We start from the raw sequence: 13,717 nt of genomic DNA, 5'->3' as shown, positions 1-13,717 counted from the left end.
GGGCTGGGCACCCCATGGCTGGAACATTTCCAAACACTGGAGAAGCCCCTGCTCGGTCTGAAGGCGAGGGGCTCCTGGGGGCTGTTTGCAAATCCAATCTCCTTTGGGAGAGATTCTCTTCCCCTGTTTCTGCCTCTCCCCAGACAGACAGGGGATGCCACCGAGGAACCCTAATGCCACTCACTTGCTCTAGGTGATGGAGAGATGGATGGCAGATGTTCAGGGTTGCCAGCTGTCCTCTGCTCACCCTCCTCTGCACTCCCCAAGCCCAAGGCAGGCTGGAGAGGGTGGTGACCTGAAGAGTTATCCTGCCCAGCCAGCAGGCAGGGTGATGACACTGGGCGATCAACTGGCTGTGAAAAGAAGAGTCTGTCTTATTGCCACGGGACTGAGAAACTTGGCCAGCAGCAGGGGGTGCAGAACACTGCCCTCATGCGGGGGTGACAGTGCCTCCCAGCTCCTGCCATCCTGCCACTTTACACACCTGCATGAAGCCTCCCACCCCCCTGGGCTGTGGGGACTGGGACCCCAACCCTACTGATGGGAAACAGGCCTTGGGAGGGGAAGCTCCTGGCTCAGGGTCACCACATGTGTCAGAGCCAGGAATGGGACCCAGCAGTCCTTACTTCCAGGCCTCTTCACTAGCCATTGCTGCACACTGCTTCCCACAGCTGGCAATTACAACCAGGCCCTCATGTCCGGTTCCCCCTGCCTTTGAGAGGGACAGTGCTTTGCTGCAGTGACCGGACCAGGGCATTGGGAGGCAGGACTCCTGGGTTCCATTGCTGGTTTTCCTACTGACCTGTGGGACTTTGGGCAAATTGCTCCCCCTCTCTATGGCTCAGTGGGACTCACATCCCTGGATGGGCTTTAAAAAAAGACAATGGTTAAAATTTGGCTCCGACCATTTCTTGTTTTCATTTTAGCAAAATTTAGAATTCCTTGGTGCTCAACACCTTGAAACATCCCTATCTCCTTCGCAGAGGGCTTTAACGCCCCTTATCTCACCCAGGCTCACCTGGAGTTAGAGAATTGTCCCTCTTCCCACTGGACAGATGGGATCCTGAGGTACAGAGAAGGGAAGTGACCTACCCAAGGTCCCCCACACAAGGCGGTGGCAGAGCCAGAAAGAGAAGCCACCAGTCCTGACTCCTGTTCTAACTAACAGACAACAAACCCACAAGAGGCAGGGAGAGAGCCCAGTAATCCAGATGCGGGGAAAATTTTCATGGAAACAGTTTTCTGTCAGAAAAGCCAATTGAGGCTAAACTGGTTTGTTTCTTGAAATCATAACAAGTTGGAAGAAAATTTTTTGCAAAAATATGTAGTTGCAAAACAAAAGCATCCCCTGTTTGTCACAGTGTGTTAAATTGTCTCGTCGTACACAAAGAGGAGACACTGTGATCTAGAAAATTAGATGAGGTGCGTCAGTCTGAGCTAAGTAGCTGCTGCTCTTAGCAATTTCAAAATAATAAAATACAAATAAAATAGAATCTTTCAGCTATTATATTATGTCATAATCTGATACAACTCAATGTGATAAAACACCTCATATTCTGCACTGCGACTAGTGACACTCTCCAATGGATCCCCATCCTCCACCCCCTGTGAGGTAGGGAGGAGAGGATTGTTACCCCTACTTGACAGTGGGAGAAACCAAGGCTGAGTAAGGAAAATTGACTTGTCTTAGGTCATACAGCCAGTGAGTACCAGAGTTGGGAACAGGACCCAGGAGTTCTGACTTTCAAACTAACCATCACATCTTGACTTTCATACATTGAATGATGAGAAGAAAGTGCTCTCAAATGAGTTATAGACCAACAACGGTTCATAGTAATTATTCAGCAAGTATTGTAGGTGAACTCAAATGATAGAGAGAATCATGAACTGCTCAGAGACAATGATTGGAGAAAAGAATGAAAATTAGTCAAACATATCATTGGTTATGACTTATTTGCTTGGTCTAAAAAGAGAACAACAAGGACCTGTCTCCTCCACGTCAATAGCCCCCTGCTCAGCCAATCAGGGATAGCTCAGTGGTTTGAGCTTTGGCCTGCTAAACCTAGGGTTGTGAGTTCAATCCTTGAGGGGGCCATTTAGGGATATGGGGCAAAAATTGGGGATTGGTCCTGCTTTGAGCAGGGGGTTGGACTAGATGACCTCCTGAGGTCCCTTCCAACCCTGATATTCTATGATTCTATGATTGAGACTTTAAGGGTCAGGAAGCTGAGGGTTCTCAAATAGCTCAAAGAATGTCCCAGGTCATTGGAGGGGATCTCTCAGAGCCAGCCACACCTCTTTGTGAGTTGGAGAGGACACCCCCCCATACACCCCTTCCTGGTGGTGGGAGGGAAGCAGGAGAAAAGAACAAAAGAAGCAAGAAAAGAAGAGAAAGGCGGGCAGGACAGAGGACAAGGGAAAACTAAAAGGAGAAACCCCAATGTCCTCAGTGATTCTAAGGGACAAAGTCCTAGGTGGGGAATAAAATTCTGCCACCTCAGTCTAGTGTTTTCCATGCCTAGAATTCAGCTGGCACGAGACGGATCACACTAAACAGGTTCCAAACCTCTCAGAGGCTCTTACCTTCTAAACAGGGACATCTGTTTTCTAGTAAAATCAGTAAAAGGAAAGGAGAAAACGTCAAAGAGTTTCCTCCTCACGCTCACGTACGTGAAAGTGAATTCTCTCTCAGGCCTCAAGGAGAGACCTCGAGAAGGAGACTTGCTGCGGCAGAGCCACAGGGGTCTCTGAGGTTGCCCCTGTCCTGCACCCCTGTCCTGCCTGGCTGATGTCAGGGTCTCGTGTGAGGTCATCACCTCCCCACCACCTTTGACCAATAGGCTGAGGTCCTGCCAAAGGCCCTTGTGATGTCACTGCCACACCCACCCTTCCCCTGCAGGGCTGATGTCCTGCCCCTGGCCAGCCCGTTTGGATGTTTGAGCTGCTCCCACTGGATCACCCCCCTCAATGACTGTTCATTCTGGGGATCAAGCAGGCTACACAGTAAAACATCAGAGGCTGCTCCCCAGGCCACTCAGTTTTTCATATATTCGTCGACCTTATTGCCAGAAGGGACCATTACAGCATCTAATCTGACCCCTGCATATCCTAGGCCTCCTGTATGTCAGAATAGCTGTTTTCTTGACTAAAGCATCTTCCAGAAAGGCATGTAGTCTTCATTAGGAGACACCAGGAGATGGTGGAGAATCCATCAGTTCTCTTGGTAGTTTGTTCCAATGATGAATCACCCACTTACAAATCTGGATCTTATTCTAATGAGAATTTTTCTTATTTCTGCTTTCAGCTATAGGGTCTTGTTATTGCCTCTCTCTGCTTGACAAAAGACCCCTTTCCTACTCAACATTTTCTCTCCATGACGTCAAGCAACTCACCTCTCAATCTTCTTTTGTATAAACTAACCAGATTGAGCTTTTTCAATGTCTCACTATAAGGCAGCATCTCCATCACTCAAAGATGAAACTTTTCATAGATTCATAGATACTAAGGTCAGAAGGGACCATTATGATCATCTAGTCTGACCTCCTGCACAACGCAGGCCACAGAATCTCACCCACCCTGCGAAAATCTCATCCATCTCATCCATCCTGCGAAAAACCTCTCACCTATGTCTGAGCTACTGAAGTCCTCAAGTCGTGGTTTAAAGACTTCAAGGAGCAGAGAATCCTCCAGCAAGTGACCTGTGCCCCATGCTACAGAGGTAGGTGAAAAACCTCCACGGCCTCTTCCAATCTGCCCCAGAGGAAAATTCCTTCCCGACCCCAAATATGGCGATCAGCTAAACCCTGAGCATATGGGCAAGATTCACCAGCCAGATACCCAGGAAAGAATTTTCTGTAGTAACTCAGATCCCACCCCATCTAACATCCCATCACAGGCCATTGGGCCTATTTACCATGAATATTTAAAGATCAATTAATTACCAATATCATGTTATTCCATCATACCATCTCCTCCATAAACTTATCGAGTTTAATCTTAAAGCCAAATAGGTCTTTTGCCCCCACTACTTCCCTTTTCTGTACCCTCTCCAGTTTTCTAACTTAATTTTCAAAACGTGGACACAAGAACTGGATTCAATATTCCAGTATCAGTCTCACCAATGCTGGATCACCTCCCTTTCCATTCTCACTACTCTATCCATCCAAGGATGGCTTTAACTTTTTACCACAGCTTCTCACTGACAGCTCCTGTTGAGCGATTTATCCACTATGGCCCCTAAATCCTTTTGAAAGTAGGGTGACCAGTCAGCAAGTGTGAAAAATCGGGTTGGGGTGGGGGGTACTAGGCACCTATATAAGACAAAGCCCCCAAAAATCAGGACTGTCCCTATAAAATCGGGACATCTGGTAACCCTATTTGAAAGTCACTGCTTTCCAGGGCAGAGTCCCCCATTCTGTAAGTGCGGCCTGACTCCTTTGTTCCCAGATGTATGGGTGTGCATATGGCTTTATTAACACCTAATTATTTAGTAAGTATTTTAGAAGAACTAGACCATTAGAGAAAGAATCATAAACTGCTCAGAGACAATGAATGGAGAGAAGCAGCAAGAGTAATCAAATACATGCTTGGTTATGACTTATTTCCTTGGTCTTAAAAGAGAAAAAAAGGACTTGAGTCTCCTCCCTGTCAATAGCCCCGTGCTCACCCATCAGCGATGAGACTCTGAGAGGGGGAGGCTGAGGATTCTCACCATATGCCCCAAAAGATGGCACAGGTCAGCACTGGAGGGGATAAACCTCTCCGAGACTCTTACCTTCTGAACAGGGATGGCTGTTTTTTAATGAAATCAGTAAAAAGAAAGGAAAAAACTCTGAAGAGGGTCCTCCTCATGCTCATGTACGTGAAAGTGAATTCTCTCTCAGTCCTCAAGGAGAGACCTCGAGAAGGAGACTTGCTGAGGCAAACCCACAGGGGTCTCCGAGGTTGCCCTCGTCCTGCACCCCTGTCCTGCCTGGCTGATGTCAGAGTCTCTCTGTGAGGTCATCACCTCCCCACCACCTTTGACCAATAGGCTGAGGTCCTGCCAAAGGCCCTTGTGATGTCACTGCCACACCCACCCCTCCCTGGCAGGGCTGATGTCCTGCCCCTGGCTAGCCACTTTGGATGCTTGAGCTACTCCCTGTGGATCAACCCACTTAATGACTGTTTGTTCTAGGAAATAAGCCGGCTACACAGTAAAACATCAGAAGCTGTTCCCCAGGCCCACTCAGTTTTTCATAAATTAGTAGACTTTATGGCCAGAAAAGACAATTAGAGCATCTAACCTGACCTCCCTGCATTTCACAGGGATCCTGTATATCAGAATAGCTGTTTTCTTGACTAAAGCATCTTCCAGAAAGGCATTAGAAGATATCAGGAGATGGTGGAGAACCCGCCACTTCCCCTTGTAGTTTGTTCCTTTTCTGACTCATCCTCACTGTTGAATATTTGTGCCTTATTTCTAATATGAATTGGTCTCTTTTCAGCTTCCAGTCATTGGGTCTTGTTATGCCTTTTTTTGATATATTAAAGAGCCCTTTAATACCTGATATTTTCTCTCCATTAAGGCACGTCAACACTTCAAGGAAGTCACCTTCTTTTTCTAAACTAAACAGATTGAGCTCTTTCAATTGCTCACTAGAAGGCATTTTTCTCCAGCCCTCAAAACATTTTGTGGCTCTTTGCTGCCCCATCTCCAATTTTTCAACATCTTTTTCAAACTTGGACACCAAAACTGTAGGCAGTCTTCCGATCTCAGTCTCACTGATACTGTGTCACCTCCCTGTCCTACTCATGGCTCTGCTCCTACGTCTAATGATGGCTTTAGCCCTGTTCTCCACAGCATCACACTGGGAGCTCATGTCGAAGGGCTTGCCCAGTATGGTCCCCAAATCCCCTTCAGTCTCACTGCTTTCCTGGATACACTTCCCCATTCTGTAGGTGTGACCTGCATGCTTTGTTGATAGGTATAGGACCTTGCATTTGGCTCTGTTCAAACTTGTTTTGTTTCATAGAATCATAGAATATCAGGGTTGGAAAGGACCCCAGAAGGTCATCTAGTCCAACCCCCTGCTCAAAGCAGGACCAATTCCCAGTTAAATCATCCCAGCCAGGGCTTTGTCAAGCCTGACCTTAAAAACCTCTAAGGAAGGAGATTCTACCACCTCCCTAGGTAACGCATTCCAGTGTTTCACCACCCTCTTAGTGAAAAAGTTTTTCCTAATATCCAATCTAAACCTCCCCCACTGCAGCTTGAATGTTTGAATGGGTCCAGCTTACCAAGGGATCCGGATCGCTCTGTATCACTGCCCTGTCCCCATCATTAATTACCACTCTGCAAGTATTTTGTCAGGCACCAATGTTCTCAGCAGTGATTTTATATTGGCTTCCAGTTCATTGATAGTGATTGTTTTCAAGAAAAAGTCCTTGACAGCCTCTTCAGATCCCTAGTGCCCACTACCTGCTCCCCACAGCACAGCGAGAAAAGGCCATCCAGCCCAGCTGTTACATAGGGGTGTGTTGTTATTGACATGAACTGTGACCATATAGCTCATTGTTGCAACCAAGGTCCTATAGTTGCACCAAATCTTGTACAAAGAAGGTCAAGTAAGGTGTCTAAGGAAAGGTTGTAATTTGCTGGTTATGATTATACTATCTGTATGTGTGTGTCATTTTTGTATTTGAAGTTATGAATATTGGTTATGTACTTGTATCTCAATGTGTTTGATTCTAAGTAGCATCAGTGAAGCATTTGGTCAGCTTCTTGAGAAAGGACTAGTCTCAGTAAGTGTCCAATCAAGAAACAGTTAACTGACAGTGGACTTTGGGAGATGCCAAACCACATCCGAGCTTTCCTGGGAACATTCAAACTAACGTAAACAATGGCATCGGCCTGCAAAAAGCTGAATCATTCATGGACATGTGACTTGCCTAGGTGGCTACAAACTCCATCTTGTTGCTGTGATTTTGCAAACAAGAACAAAGGGGTTTCCGCCCACAAGAGAGAGACTATAAAAGGCCCTGGAAGCCCCTCCATTTTATCTTCATCTGGCTCAAGAGATGGCCTCTCCACCCCAAAGAGATGCCTGAAACAAACTGGAACAAAGGACAGTAACTACAGGGGTGGGAGTGATTGCTGGACCCAGGCCATAAACTACAATGTTGGTCTGAAAAGGATTGGGCCCAGACTAGGAAGGAGACCAGTCTGTTAAAGAAGCTGATTGGAACAGCTCAGAAGGTGAGATTTACCTGTATTCAGTTTCCTACTGTATTAGGCTTAGACTTGTGTGTTTTGTTTTATTTTGCTTGGTAACTTACTTTGTTCTGTCTGTTATTACTTGGAATCAGTTAAATCCTACTTTTTATACTTAATAAAATCACTTTTTCTTTTTAATTAACCCAGAGTAAGTAATTAATACCTGGGGGAGCAAACAGCTGTGGATATCTCTCCATCAGCGTTATAAAGGGCAGACAATTTATGAGTTTACCCTGTATAAGCTTTATACAGAGTAAAACGGATTTATTTGGGGTTTAGGCTCCCAGAAAGACTGAATACTGGGTGCTGGGAAAGTTCCTGTTAACTGAGAAGCCCTTGAGCTAAGTGAATCTTAGTTTTTGTGTACTGCAGGGGGGCATGGCCCAACCCCTTGGTCTGTGCTGAAGCTGGCTGGTGTGATTAGCTCAGCAAGACAGAAGTGGAGGGAAGCTTTTTCTGGCAGAGGGGTTTGTTCTCAGTGGTATTCCAGCACATCTAGTGACAGTCCTGAGGGAGTTTCTGTGACCCAACCCATCACAAGGGGCTAAGCACAGAACAAACACATGCTTAGGAGTAGTGTTGTCCATAGGCTCTGAACAACATGTGGAAGTCAGCAGCTTACAAATGGGCTACAGACCTAGAGTGCAGACAGGCCCCAACTGTGTCTCAGTCTCTGTGATGCTCTGTACCTCGGGGGAACACCCTGCACCCCCAAGTTCATCCTTATAATATGATTGTGTTATGTCCAATGCAAAGTTTGTCATGGCAGGTGTCTTCGGAAGGCTCATGACGCACTGAGCATTGTTGTTATTGTAATGTTATAGGCTGTAATTTCATGTATATAGTTATGAGGCTGAAAATGTGTCCCCATGGCTTAAAACATGCCCAGTCAAAACTCTGCAGGCGCAGAGGCCCAGGCAAAACTCTCCAAGAGCAGAGGGGCAGTTCACGCCTCATCAGGGCAAGTATGGGACAAACCCAGCCCAGCCCCACAGAACAAAGGACACTGGCTTAGGCAGCAACAAAGGATCTGTTGGACTCTCAAGTGAGTAACCCTCCTTCCCTTGGTCAGTTTGGGACTACGATGAGGTAATGCTCACCTGACTGTGAAGGTGCGGGGGCGGGGGATGGGGTGGCAAAGCCAAGAGGGAATAAAGGACATGATAAAAGGGAGAGACGTTTGCTATGCTCTCTCTCTCTTCCACCTCCATCTACAGACATCACCACCAAGCAACTGAAGGGCTGATCAAAGGGGAGAGTCTGGCTGAAGGGCAACCAGCCAGCCTGTGGTGAGAAGCATCTAAGTTTGTAAGGGCACTGAAAGTGTTAAGATCAGCTTAGAATGTATTTTGCTTTTATTTCATTTGATCAAATCTGACTTGTTGTGCTTTGTTACGAATTATACCTTATAGGACACGCTCACAACTGCTGCGAATTATACCTGGTAGGACACGCACACAAATTCTGTGAATTATACCTGATAGGTCACGCACAAAACTGCTGCGAATTATACCTGATAGGTCACGCACAGTTCGAATCTAGGCTGAGGCACATGAACAAAGTCCACAACTGCAGAGTTCCTAAAAAACACCAAGTTTATTACGCTTGAGCGTGGTGCCCCCTTGCTAGCCAGGAGGGGACCCCCGAATACAGATTATACAAAGGTTATATATCTCTTAGCAAAGCATGTTGCCCTCGTGCATTGGAAACCTTAGCCAATAAACAAACCCTTTTCTTATCTACCACCTATCCCTGCTTGGTGCATTCCTCGTGCTAAATTAGTATGTTAATTACACAGCATGGTCCTAAAGCAATGCATCAGTAACTTTTATTATCAGGATGGGAGGCCTCAGATCAAAGGCCAGGAGATAGGGAGTTAGGGACAGACAAAGAACAGATACCGGGAGTCAAGGCAGGCTGGAGACAAGGAGGAGGATTTTCACAGGAATGCAGTATCTAAGGAACACTCCTCCTGGTGCATGATGTACTTGCTTTTAGACAATGGTGGGCCCCAAACCAAAATGGAGTCACATGTGCTAACTTTTCCTTAACAGCTTTGACTTATAATCACTTAAAATCTATCTTTTGTAGTTAATAAATTTGTTTGTTTATTCTATGGCTATTCAAGGGGTTGGAATTCAACTGCACCTAGCCCAGGTTATGCAATTCCCCAGGTGAAGGGAATAATTGCAGGGGTCGCGTGACAAGGAGCAGCATGAGACTAGGACCCAGGCCTGCTGGGAGATATAAGGGCAGCATGTGCTCAGCCAGGAGAGAAACCCCAGTGGGAGCAGGCCTTGGAGGGGCTTGGATAGTCCTTTAACGGTCAGGCACAAGTCAGGAAGGGGCTACCCTGAGCACATAGGATAAGGCCTGAAGAGGGAAAGACAGGGAGGTGTAGGTAATGGGGCAGAGAGTCCAATTCGTTTAGGGTCCCAGGGCCAGACACCCACAGGTGAAGGTGATTGGCGGGGCTGATGTCCTTCTTCCCCAGGACAGATTTAATAGTGGAGAAAACTGATGCCATAAGCGGGAAGTGAGTGAACCCCAAGGTCACCCAGTGAGTTTGTATCACAAATGCATACTTGGAAGGGTACAGTGGAAACATGGATTTTCCAGTCTCCACTTCTAGGAGTCCCCAGGGCTAAGATAAAACCCCTGCTGCTCCTCCGCATTATACTCACTTCCAAGATGTGCTGGAGTTTGTCTGTGCTGGGGGTTTCTTTAAGCAGGCTCTTCAGCATGGCATCCATGTTCTCTGCACAAGCCTTGTTAAGAGCCTGCCAGTGGAGGTAGACTATGGGTCAGGGTTATGGAACCTGTGTCTATGCCTGCCAGGGTGACAGCTGGCTCTGTACTCCTTGCCCAGAGTAGCTCTCTGCATAGGGCCTGGTGCACAGCAGGGTATGGAACAGACAAGCTGCTAGAGATGACAGAGACCTGGAACCAAGGCACATTCCTCCTTTAGAGAGGGGGAAAGTGAAGCACTGCGTGTGAGTGGGACCTGGCCGATTTGGCTGAGAGTCTGAATAATCGCTACAGTGCAAATATAAAAGCGATTAAGTGTCAGAAGACCATTCTTCAGGGCATTGGAGAGTTTAGGCCTGACCAGAAAAGGTGTAGTACATGGCATAAACCAGTATATGCTCTGCTACCTCACTGCTCTTGGAGTCAGGGGTATGTCTCTTGTACAGAGGTTAGAGGATCTTTCTCTCAGACACACAACTGTCAGTGGTTTGGAACAGAAACCCACTCTGTAATTTTGCTCACTGACCCTGCCACAAACTCCACCCTTCAACCATTGTGGGCCAGGACCAGGAACACCCTCCCAATGTCATGTCTACGTGGACCTGTCCACCTGCACATTGCCACTGGCACATGCATTGGTGCTGGCTCTGTGACGTGCGCTGGATGAACCACCCTCCTGGCCCACATATCCTGCTCCCTGCTCCTCTCTCTTCATCCAGGAGACCCTAAAGGAGTCTCTCTACATGGACCGTGTCCCTCTCTTCTTTGGCTCTTTTGAAAGCAAGGTGCTCTTTGCACCTCCTTCCCCATATCTCCAAAAGCTCCTCATACTCCTTTTGGCCTGCTGCTGGCCACTCGTAGCACCCTCACTCCCAGGCAGCAGGCTTGGCCCAGCAGGTGTGGAAGTGTCTCCCAAATAAATAAAACAGAGGGTATATTCATTGTATTGGCTATGGGGAAAGTGATATATCTTGACTTTAGCAAAGCTTTTGATACAGTCTCCCACCGTATTCTTGCCAGCAAGATAAAAAAGTTTGGATTGTATGAATGAACTATAAGGTGGATAGAAAACTGGCTGATTGTTGGGCTCAACAGGTAGTGATCAATGGCTCCATGTCTAGTTGGCAGCCGGTATCAAGTGGAGTGCCGCAGGGGTCGGTCCTGAGGCCGGTTTTGTTCAACATCTTTATCAATGATCTGGATGATGGGATGGATTGCACCCTCAGCAAGTTCACAGATGACATAACGCTGGGGGGAGAGGTAGATACACTGGAGGGTAGGGATAGGGTCCAGAGTGACCTAGACAAATTGGAGGATTGGGACAAAAGAAATCAGATGAGGTTCAACAAGGACAAGAGTCCTGCACTTAGGACGGAAGAATCCCATGCACCGCTATAGGCTGGGGACCGACTGGCTAAGCAGCAGTTCTGCAGAAAAGGACCTGGGGATTATAGTGGACAAGAAGCTGGATATGAGTCAGCAGCGTGCCCTTGTTTCCAAGAAGGCAAATGGAATATTGGGCTGTATTAGTAGGAGCACTGCCAGCTGATCAAGGTGTTAGGCAAAAAGATTCTTTTCCCCAAGAATCAGGCAAGCACAGACAATACTGAAGGGGGTTTATTCATGGCACCGGGAAGACTGACAAGCAGCTTCAAAAATATGGTGCCATAGTGGCCAGTTACATACGTTCTTTTATTAATTGATTTGCATTTATTTGTACATACAGAGACAGACATTGTTACAAGTCAAGAGAGCACCCTAAACAAAGATAAAAATAAGAGCAGTACGTACATACAGAGGTCATCCTAATTCCATGAAACATCTATGGCTACCTTGCAGGGGAAGGAGTCAGGGTGGGGCGGGATAGGGATGAGTGCTAATAGATATCTGGTGGGCTGTGAAGGGAGAGTTTGTCCTGTTTTAAGAACTGAGTTACTGGGCAGGCATGACCATACAAGCGTATCAATTGTTTACAGTTGTCAGTGTCCTTGCTACTGAATGCTTATTGAAACATTTCTGCTTGTTCTGCAGTTTTTGTTTTAGCTGTTAGATAAATTTTAACTCTTTCCTGACAGAGTGAAGTGATTATTCCCCTCTATTCAGCACTGGTGAGACCACACCTGGAGTACTGAGTCCAGTTTTGGTCCCCCCACTACAGAAGGGACGTGGACAAATTGGAAAGAGTCCAGCGGAGGGCAAGGAAAACGATTAGGGGGCTGGGGCACATGACTTACGAGGAGAGCCTGAGGAAACTGGGGTTATTTAGTCTGCAGAAGAGAAGAATGAGGGGGGATTTGATAGCAGCCTTCAAACACCTGAAGGGGCGTTCCAAAGAGGATGGAGCTCGGCTGTACTCAGCCGTGGCAGATGACTGAACAAGAAGCAATAGTCTCAAGTTGCAGTGGGGGAGGTCTAGGTTGGATATTAGGAAACACTATTTCACTAGGAGGGTGGTGAAGCACTGAAATGGGTTACCCAGGGAGGTGGTGGAATCTCCTTCCTTAGAGGTTTTTAAGGTCAGGCTTGACAAAGCCCTGGCTGGGATGATTTAGTTGGGGACTGGTCCTGCTTTGAGCAGGGGGTTGGACTAGATGACCTCCTGGGGTCCCTTCCAATCCTGAGATTCTATGATTCTATGATTGTATTGCCATCGGGGAGGGATCAGAGAAAGAATTCCCCACTTTGTTTTCTGTCTGTCCACAAGGCCACACTTTGCACCATTTTGGAATGCTTCTATATCACTCTTTCATAAATTCTCACGTACACTCAATCTCACTTCTGCCCTTGAAAGATTCACAGATGTACACACACCCCCTGTGCAGGTGTGTAACACTGATTTTTACTTTAAATCAATAATAAAAATAAGAAGCTGGATCTGACTGATGCTTGGTAGCCGTTAACAGTATGGGAAGCTATAACTCCAAGTTTCTTTCCCCTCTATTTGGACTTGTGATGTGGAATACAAACCCCACACTGGGCAACAAAGGGTTAAGGAGCTGCTCTGGCCTCATCCAGCCCCACCCCAACACACCTGCAGGGGATGCACAGACTGGGGAAGAATTTAAAAGGGAGCAGAACAGCCCACTTGTGGGCAGACCAGGCAAAAGAAAGGACTTCTATCTTGAAGGCCATGAGGGAAGGCAGGATCTCAGCAACTGCCTGAATGTCCCTCCCTGAGAGAAGGGAGGACCTGCTTCTGTTATACCCAGAGAGGGAGGCATTTCCCCCTAGAATCATAGAATCATAGAATATCAGGGTTGGAAGGGACCCCAGAAGGTCATCTAGTCCAACCCCCTGCTCAAAGCAGGACCAATTCCCAGTTAAATCATCCCAGCCAGGGCTTTGTCAAGCCTGACCTTAAAAACCTCTAAGGAAGGAGATTCTACCACCTCCCTAGGTAACGCATTCCAGTGTTTCACCACCCTCTTACTGAAAAAGTTTTTCCTAATATCCAATCTAAACCTCCCCCACTGCAACTTGAGACCATTACTCCTCGTTCTGTCATCTGCTACCATTGAGAACAGTCTAGAGCCATCCTCTTTGGAACCCCCTTTCAGGTAGTTGAAAGCAGCTATCAAATCCCCCCTCATTCTTCTCTTCTGCAGGCTAAACAATCCCAGCTCCCTCAGCCTCTCCTCATAACTCATGTGTTCCAGTCCCCTCATCATTTTTGTTGCCCTTCGCTGGACTCTCTCCAATTTATCCACATCCTTC

General features: G+C 47.0%; 1 protein-coding gene across 1 annotated transcript in view; it reads right to left on the bottom strand.

Moving 5' to 3' along the window:
* Positions 1-194: 194 nt before the first annotated feature.
* PDPR (pyruvate dehydrogenase phosphatase regulatory subunit) overlaps positions 195-13,717 on the bottom strand; it is a 113,791-nt gene continuing 100,268 nt past the window's right edge. The window contains exon 19 of the transcript XR_012154441.2: positions 195-353. The gene's annotated coding sequence lies outside the window, so the exon portion shown is untranslated. The remainder of the gene's footprint in view (positions 354-13,717) is intronic.

This window comes from Lepidochelys kempii, chromosome 12 (assembly GCF_965140285.1).
Source record: "Lepidochelys kempii isolate rLepKem1 chromosome 12, rLepKem1.hap1, whole genome shotgun sequence".
NCBI classification, from domain to species: Eukaryota; Metazoa; Chordata; order Testudines; family Cheloniidae; genus Lepidochelys; species Lepidochelys kempii.
The sequence above is the reverse complement of the archived record's forward strand: the minus strand, read 5'-3'. Positions and strand labels throughout refer to the sequence as shown.